Here is an 8,592-nt window from a genome sequence, read left to right on the forward strand (position 1 = left end):
TCGGGATGGCTTCACGGCAGCTGGATGGGATTTGAATTCATGGAGCCAAGGGAGTGAAATGGTCATCGAGCTCATCCGATCAACTGGATGAATTTCACCTTGAAGGGGCCCAATCCAAAAGTTCCGGAGGTCATCTCCTGGAACTGTCAAGAACAAAAGCCAATCTTACATGCAAACTCTGCTACTGCGCAAACATAGCTTGCAATTATAGAGAAATTGCAAGGCCGTCACAATGGCCCGAGGCCAATGCTCCGACTACTAAGTCAATTTTCTCTTGCAATCACCATGCCGCCGTTCACAGAGAGATCTCCCCATTCACTTGTGACGACGCACAATCCAAGTGCTAGACGCGATCTCGCCCTTGAAAGGCCGTGTTCCAAGACATCCCGATGACACATTGGAACGACAACCGCTGTCGAACCATTCCCAATGTTGTGCCGATCGAGTTGGAACAGAGGCGATCTTAGGGAGCTCCCGCGAATCGATCGGGAAGTGCTTTCGTACCCATCTCTCACAAAAACCAATGTTAGCTGAACAATTTTAGAATCCAAGGCTCGTATCCATCGATATCGTCGGCACTGGGTCTATATTCAAAGGCCACGGAGAGGTTCCGATAAGAGAAGCTCCCCTGCTCTCTTGCACAAACATCCCCAAATGCTAGGCGCAAGCTCCGGCCCTTAGCATCGCTCTCCAGATCACCGCAATGACACATTGGAACGACAACCACTGTCGAACAACTCCCGAATTTGTGCCGATGGAGTGAGAAAGAAGAGCCAGATCGGGTCGACGAAAATGGCTAAGCCAGATCGGGTCGGCCAGCATGGCTCGGCCACCATTTTTCGCCGAGAGCTTTCGATATTAAAGCTCCCATGTAGCCGCGATAAGTACACCATGACAAAATTGCTAGAGCGCCGAGCACCCATAGCAAATTGCCATTATACCAAGCAACGCCGGAGTGCTAGACAAGGGCTCACGTTTAGATCAAGTTTTAAAATCACCAAAAAGACACGCCATGGATCGGCAACCGCTGCCTCACCTTTTCCAAAATTGAGTCATCGGAAAACATGATCTAAAGGAGAGCCGAGGAAAAGCACTGAGATCGCTTCATGCCCCTTTCATTCATTCAACATCAGCATACACCGTTTGAAAACCCAACAATCCGATCCGCCTAGACACCAATGTTGAATCAATGAAAGGGGCACGGGAGAGGCTCGCGGCAACAACCTCTCCTATATAAGCTATTAGTGCGAGGCTCGCTCTGCATTAGAAATCTGCGATAGCGCGGACAAAATCCTTAAAAATCCAATTCAATGAAAAATGTGACCAAACAGCCATCCACGACACCATTTTTGGAGCTCGCCCAGATCGGCTCGGCCAGAATGGCTCGCCCAGATCGGCTCGGCCAGCATGGTGACTTGCTGACTCGGTGAGAGTACTTTGAACTGTCAAGAACAAAGGCCAATCTCACATGCAAACTCTGCTACTGCGCAAACATAGCTTGCAATTATAGAGAAATTGCAAGGCCGTCACAATGGCCCGAGGCCAATGCTCCGACTACTAAGTCGATTTTCTCTTGCAATCGCCATGCCGCCGTTCACAGAGAGATCTCCCCATTCACTTGTGACGACGCACAATCCAAGTGCTAGACGCGAGCTCACCCTTGAAAGGCCGCGTTCCAAGACATCCCGATGACACATTAGAACGACAACCGCTGTCGAACCATTCCCAATGTTGTGCCGATCGAGTTGACACAGAGGCGATCTTAGGGAACTCCCGCGTATCGATCGGGAAGTGCTTTCGTACCCATCTCTCACAAAAACCAATATTAGCTGAACAATTTTATAATCCAAGGCTCGTATCCATCGATATCGTCGGCACTGGGTCTATATTCAAAGGCCACGGAGAGGTTTCGATAAGAGAAGCTCCCCTGCTCGCTTGCACAAACATCCCCAAATGCTAGACGCAAGCTCCCGCACTTAGCATCGCTCTCCAGATCACCACAATGACACATTGGAACGACAACCGCTGTCGAACAACTCCCGAATTTGTGCAGTTGGAGTGAGAAACGAGAGCCAGATCGGGTCGACAAAAATGGCTAAGCCAGATCGGGTCCGCCAGCATGGCTCGGCCACCATTTTTCGCCGAGAGCTTTCGATATTAAAGCTCCCATGTAGCCGCGATAAGTACACCATGACAAATTGCTAGAGCGCAGAGCACCCATAGCAAATTGCCATTATACCAAGCAACGCCGGAGTGCTAGACAAAGGCTCACGTTTAGATCAAGTTTTAAAACCACCAAAAACACACGCCATGGACTTGGCGGGGTGACTTGATGAACGGACCTAAAGAGTTGACTTGGTGAGAGTACTTGGCGGGGTGAACTGATGAACGGACTTAAAGAGTCGACTTGGTGAGAGTACTTGGTGGGCCGACTTGATGAACAGACTTATAGAGTCGACTTGGTGAGAGTAGTTGTTCTGGTGACTTGATGAACAGACTTAAAGAGTCGGCTTGGCGGGGTGACTTGATGAAAGGACTTAAAGAGTCGACTTGGTGGGGTGACTCGATGAACGAACTTAGAGGGTCGACTTTGCGGGGTGACCTGATGAACGGACCTAAAGAGTTGACTTGGTGAGAGTACTCGGTGGGGTGACCTGATGAACAGACTTAGAGAGTCGACTTGGTGAGAGTCCTTGGTGGGCCGACCTGGTTGGGTGACTTCGTGAACTGACTTAAAGAGTCGACTTGGTGGGAGTACTTGGTGGGGTGACTTGATGAACGGAATTCAAGGGTCGACTTGGCGAGGTGACTTGATGAACAGTCCTAAAGAGTTGACTTGGTGTGGTGACTTGATGAAAAGACTTAAAGAGTCGAATTGGTGAGAGTACTTGGTGGGGTGACTTGATGAACGCACTTGAAGGGTCGACTTGGTGGGGTGACTTTATGAACGGACCTAAAGAGTTGACGTGGTGAGAGTGCTTGGTGGGGTGACTTGATGAACATAGTTAAAGAGTCGACTTGGTGAGAGTAGTTGGTCGGGTGACTTGATGAACGCACTCGAAGAATCGACTTGGTTAGAGTACTTGGTGGGGTGACTTGATGAACGGACTTAAAGATTCGACTTGGTGGGCCGACCTGGCGGGGTGACTTGATGAACGGACTTAGAGAGTCGACTTGGTGAGAGTACTTGGTGGGCCAACCTGGCCGGGTGACTTGATGAACAAACTTAAAGAGACAACTTGGTGAGAGTACCCGGTGGGCTGACCTGGTCACGTGACTTGATGAACGGACTTAAAGAGTCGACTTGGTGGGCCGACTTGGCCGGGTGACTTGATGAACAAACTTAAAGGGTCGACTTGGTGGGTCGAACTAGCGGGGTGACTTGGTGAGAGTACTTGGTGGGCTGACCTGGCAGGGTGACTTGATGAACGAACTTAGAGAGTCGACTTTGTGAGAGTACTTGGTGGGTCGAACTGGCGGGGTGACTTGATGAACGAACTTAAAGAGTCGACCTGGTGAGAGAACTTGGTGGGCCGAGCTGGCGGGGTGAATTGATGAACGAACCTAAAGAGTCGACTTTGTGAGAGTACTTGGTGGGCCGACCTGGCGGGGTGAGTTGATGACCGAACTTAAAGGGTCGACTTGGTGAGAGTACTTGGTGGGCCGACCTGGCGGGGCGACTTGATGAACGAACTTAAAGATTCGACTTGGTGAGAGTACTCGGTGGGGTGACCTGATGAACAAACCTAAAGAGTCGACCTGGTGAGAGTACTTGGTGGGCCGACCTGGCGGGGTGACTTGGTGAGCAAACTTAAAGAGTCGACTTGGTGAGAGTAGTTGGTGGGCTGACCTGGCGGGGTGACTTGATGAACGAACTTAAAGAGTCGACCTGGTGGGCCGACTTGGCAGAGTGACTTCATGAACGAACTTAAAGAGTCCACTTGGTGGGCCGACCTGGCGGGGTGACTTGATGAACGAACTTAAAGAGTCGACTTGGTGAGAGTAATTTGTGGGCTGACCTGGCGGGGTGACTTGATGAATGAACTTAAAGAGTCGACTTGGTGGGGTGACTTGATGAACGCACTTGAAGGGTCGACTTGGTGGGGTGACTCTATGAACGGACCTAAAGAGTTGACTTGGTGGGGTGACTCGATGAAAGGACTTAAAGAGTCGACTTGGTGAGAGTACTTGGTGGCTCGACTTTATGAGCAGACTTAAAGAGTCCACTTGGTGAGAGTGGGCCTAATGGGGCGATGTGGTGAGTGGGCCTAATGGGGCGAGTTGGTGGGGCGACTTGGCGAGTGGTATTAGAGAGCCGACGTGGTGAGGCGACTCGGCGAGTTGGTTCGTTGAGATGACATGGTGAGCTGACTTGGCGAGTCGACCCGGCGAGCGAACTTAAAGAGTCGACTTGGCAACGTACTCGAGCCGACTTGGTGAGGCGACCCGGCGAGCGGGCTCAAAGAGTCAACATGGTGAGGCGACTCATTGAGTCAACATGGTGAGGCAACTCATGGTGAGGAGCTATCCTTGAGGCGACTTGGTGGGCCTACTTGATTAGTCGACTTGGTGAGCTGACCTGACGAGCTGACACGGTGAGCGGGCTTAAAGAGGGGACGACTTGGTGGGGTAACTCGGCAAGCCAACTTATCGAGGTGAGATGGTGAGTCGACTTGGTGAGCTGACTTGGTGAGCGCACTTAAAGAGTCAACTTCGTGAGGTGACTCGGTGAGTTAGCCCGCTGATGCGACTTGGGCGGGCCGACCTGGCGAACGAACTTAAAGAGGCGACTTGGGCGAGCTGACCTGGCGAGCGAACTTAAAGAGTTGACTTGGCAACGCACTTGAACAATCGACTTGGTGAGCTGACATGGTGAGTGGGCTTAGAGAAGCAACTCGGGGGGGGGCGACTTGATGAACGGACTTAAAGGGTCGACTTGGCAGGGTGACTTGATGAACGGACCTAAAGAGTTGACTTGGTGAGAGTACTTGGCGGGGTGAACTGATGAACGGAATTAAAGAGTCGACTTGGTGGGAGTACTTGGTGGGCCGACTTGATGAACGGACTTATAGAGTCGACTTGGTGAGAGTAGTTGTTCTGGTGACTTGATGAACGGACTTAAAGAGTCGGCTTGGCGGGGTGACTTGATGAAAGGACTTAAAGAGTCGACTTGGTGGGGTGACTCGATGAACGAACTTAGAGGGTCGACTTTGCGGGGTGACCTGATGAACGAACCTAAAGAGTTGACTTGGTGAGAGTACTCGGTGGGGTGACCTGATGAACAGACTTAGAGAGTCGACTTGGTGAGAGTCCTTGGTGGGCCGACCTGGTTGGGTGACTTCGTGAACTGACTTAAAGAGTCGACTTGGTGGGAGTACTTGGTGGGGTGACTTGATGAACGGACTTCAAGGGTCGACTTGGCGAGGTGACTTGATGAACGGTCCTAAAGAGTTGACTTGGTGTGGTGACTTGATGAAAAGACTTAAAGAGTCGATTTGGTGAGAGTACTTGGTGGGGTGACTTGATGAACGCACTTGAAGGGTCGACTTGGTGGGGTGACTTTATGAACGGACCTAAAGAGTTGACGTGGTGAGAGTGCTTGGTGGGGTGACTTGATGAACATAGTTAAAGAGTCGACTTGGTGAGAGTAGTTGGTCGGGTGACTTGATGAACGCACTCGAAGAATCGACTTGGTTAGAGTACTTGGTGCGGTGACTTGATGAACGGACTTAAAGATTCGACTTGGTGGGCCGACCTGGCGGGGTGACTTGATGAACGGACTTAGAGAGTCGACTTGGTGAGAGTACTTGGTGGGCCGACCTGGCCGGGTGACTTGATGAACAAACTTAAAGAGACGACTTGGTGAGAGTAACCGGTGGGCTGACCTGGTCACGTGACTTGATGAACGGACTTAAAGAGTCGACTTGATGGGCCGACTTGGCCGGGTGACTTGATGAACGAACTTAAAGGGTCAACTTGGTGGGTCGAACTAGCAGGGTGACTTGGTGAGAGTACTTGGTGGGCTGACCTGGCAGGGTGACTTGATGAACGAACTTAGAGAGTCGACTTTGTGAGAGTACTTGGTGGGTCGAACTGGCGGGGTGACTTGATGAACGAACTTAAAGAGTCGACCTGGTGAGAGAACTTGGTGGGCCGAGCTGGCGGGGTGAATTGATGAACGAACCTAAAGAGTCGACTTTGTGAGAGTACTTGGTGGGCCGACCTGGCGGGGTGAGTTGATGACCGAACTTAAAGGGTCGACTTGGTGAGAGTACTTGGTGGGCCGACCTGGCAGGGCGACTTGATGAACGAACTTAAAGAGTCGACTTGGTGAGAGTACTCGGTGGGGTGACCTGATGAACAAACCTAAAGAGTCGACCTGGTGAGAGTACTTGGTGGGCCGACCTGGCGGGGTGACTTGGTGAGCAAACTTAAAGAGTCGACTTGGTGAGAGTAGTTGGTGGGCTGACCTGGCGGGGTGACTTGATGAACGAACTTAAAGAGTCGACCTGGTGGGCCGACTTGGCAGAGTGACTTCATGAACGAACTTAAAGAGTCCACTCGGTGGGCCGACCTGGCGGGGTGACTTGATGAACGAACTTAAAGAGTCGACTTGGTGAGAGTAATTTGTGGGCTGACCTGGCGGGGTGACTTGATGAATGAACTTAAAGAGTCGACTTGGTGGGGTGACTTGATGAACGCACTTGAAGGGTCGACTTGGTGGGGTGACTCTATGAACGGACCTAAAGAGTTGACTTGGTGGGGTGACTCGATGAAAGGACTTAAAGAGTTGACTTGGTGAGAGTACTTGGTGGCTCGACTTTATGAGCAGACTTAAAGAGTCCACTTGGTGAGAGTGGGCCTAACAGGGCGATGTGGTGAGTGGGCCTAACGGGGCGAGTTGGTGGGGCGACTTGGCGAGTGGTATTAGAGAGCCGACGTGGTGAGGTGACTCGGCGAGTTGGTTCGTTGAGATGACATGGTGAGCTGACTTGGCGAGTCGACCCGGCGAGCGAACTTAAAGAGTCGACTTGGCAACGTACTCGAGCCGACTTGGTGAGGCGACCCGGCGAGCGGGCTCAAAGAGTTAACATGGTGAGGCGACTCATTGAGTCAACATGGTGAGGCAACTCATGGTGAGGAGCTATCCTTGAGGCGACTTGGTGGGCCTACTTGATTAGTCGACTTGGTGAGCCGACCTGACAAGCTAACACGGTGAGCGAGCTTAAAGAGGCGATGACTTGGTGGGGTAACTCGGCAAGCCAACTTATCTAGGCGAGATGGTGAGTCGACTTGGTGAGCTGACTTGGTGAGCGCACTTAAAGAGTCAACTTCGTGAGGTGACTCGGCGAGTTAGCCCGCTGATGCGACTTGGGCGGGCCGACCTGGCGAACGAACTTAAAGAGGCAACTTGGGCGGGCTGACCTGGCGAGCGAACTTAAAGAGTTGACTTGGCAACGCACTTGAACAATCGACTTGGTGAGCTGACATGGTGAGTGGGCTTAGAGAAGCAACTCGGTGGGGTGACTTGGCGAGCACACCTGCTGGGGCAAGGTGGTAAAACGACTAGGTGATTCGACTTGGTGAGCTGACTTGGTGAGCGAACTTAAGGGGTCGACTTGGTGAGGCAACCTGAATAGTCGACTCGGTGAGGTGACTTGGGGAGCCGACATGGTGAGCGGTCTTAAAGAAGAGGCGACCTGGTGGGGCAACCTGGTGAGGCGAGACGGTAAGTCATCTTGGTGAGCCGGCTTGATGAGCTGTGAGTGGACTTAAAGAGTCAATTCTTGATTTGGCAAAGACCACATGGTTAGATGACTTGGTGAGCCGACCTGGCTAGCAAAATTGGCAAGCAAACTTATAGAATCGACTTGCTGTCCCCAGCCAGGATCGCACGCCTGGGTCAACCCAACTTGGGTCACCCGACTAGGTCAACCCATCTCCGTCGCCCCAACCTCGGGCGACCCGACTGGGTCGCCAGAGTGGGTCGACGAGGGGAAAAAAAAAAAAAAAACAAAAAAAATCATGAGAGGCCCTGTACAGCGAAAAGCGCTAAATTTTGCGCATTACAAAAAAAAAAAAAAAAAACAAGTTACCCGCTTTTGGATCACGCACAAGTTTCAGTTCACGTATTGCCGAGCTGACTCAAGGCGTTACGCCTAGCTAGCCGGATTCGAGGTAGGGTAGTCGAAATGATTCGATTTGAGAATTTTCTTTATAAAAAGAGATCATGATAGGCCTCGTAAGGCAAAAAAGAATGAAATTTTGGGAGTTAAAAAAAAAAACGTTACCCGGTTTTGGATCGCGCACAGGGCTCGGGTCACGTAGCATCGAGGTGCCCTGGGTGACATGATTCGAGGGGAAAGTCGACGGTGGCATGAGTCGTGCAAAAACATTGGAGGCCATTAAGGCTCGAGGTGCTTCGAGTCGAGGTTGCCGAGGCGGGTCAGGTTGAAAACTTTGGGCGTTAACCAAAAAGAAAAAGTTAACCGCTTTTGCATCATGTACACGGCTCGGGGCACTTAGAATCAAGTCGAGCACGGTGACATGAGTCGTGCGAAAAATTTGGAGACGACTCAAGTCGGGGCATCT

Source organism: Cupressus sempervirens, chromosome 2, assembly GCF_028749045.1.
Source record: "Cupressus sempervirens isolate cs-2001-9-10 chromosome 2, ASM2874904v1, whole genome shotgun sequence".
Taxonomy (NCBI): domain Eukaryota; kingdom Viridiplantae; phylum Streptophyta; class Pinopsida; order Cupressales; family Cupressaceae; genus Cupressus; species Cupressus sempervirens.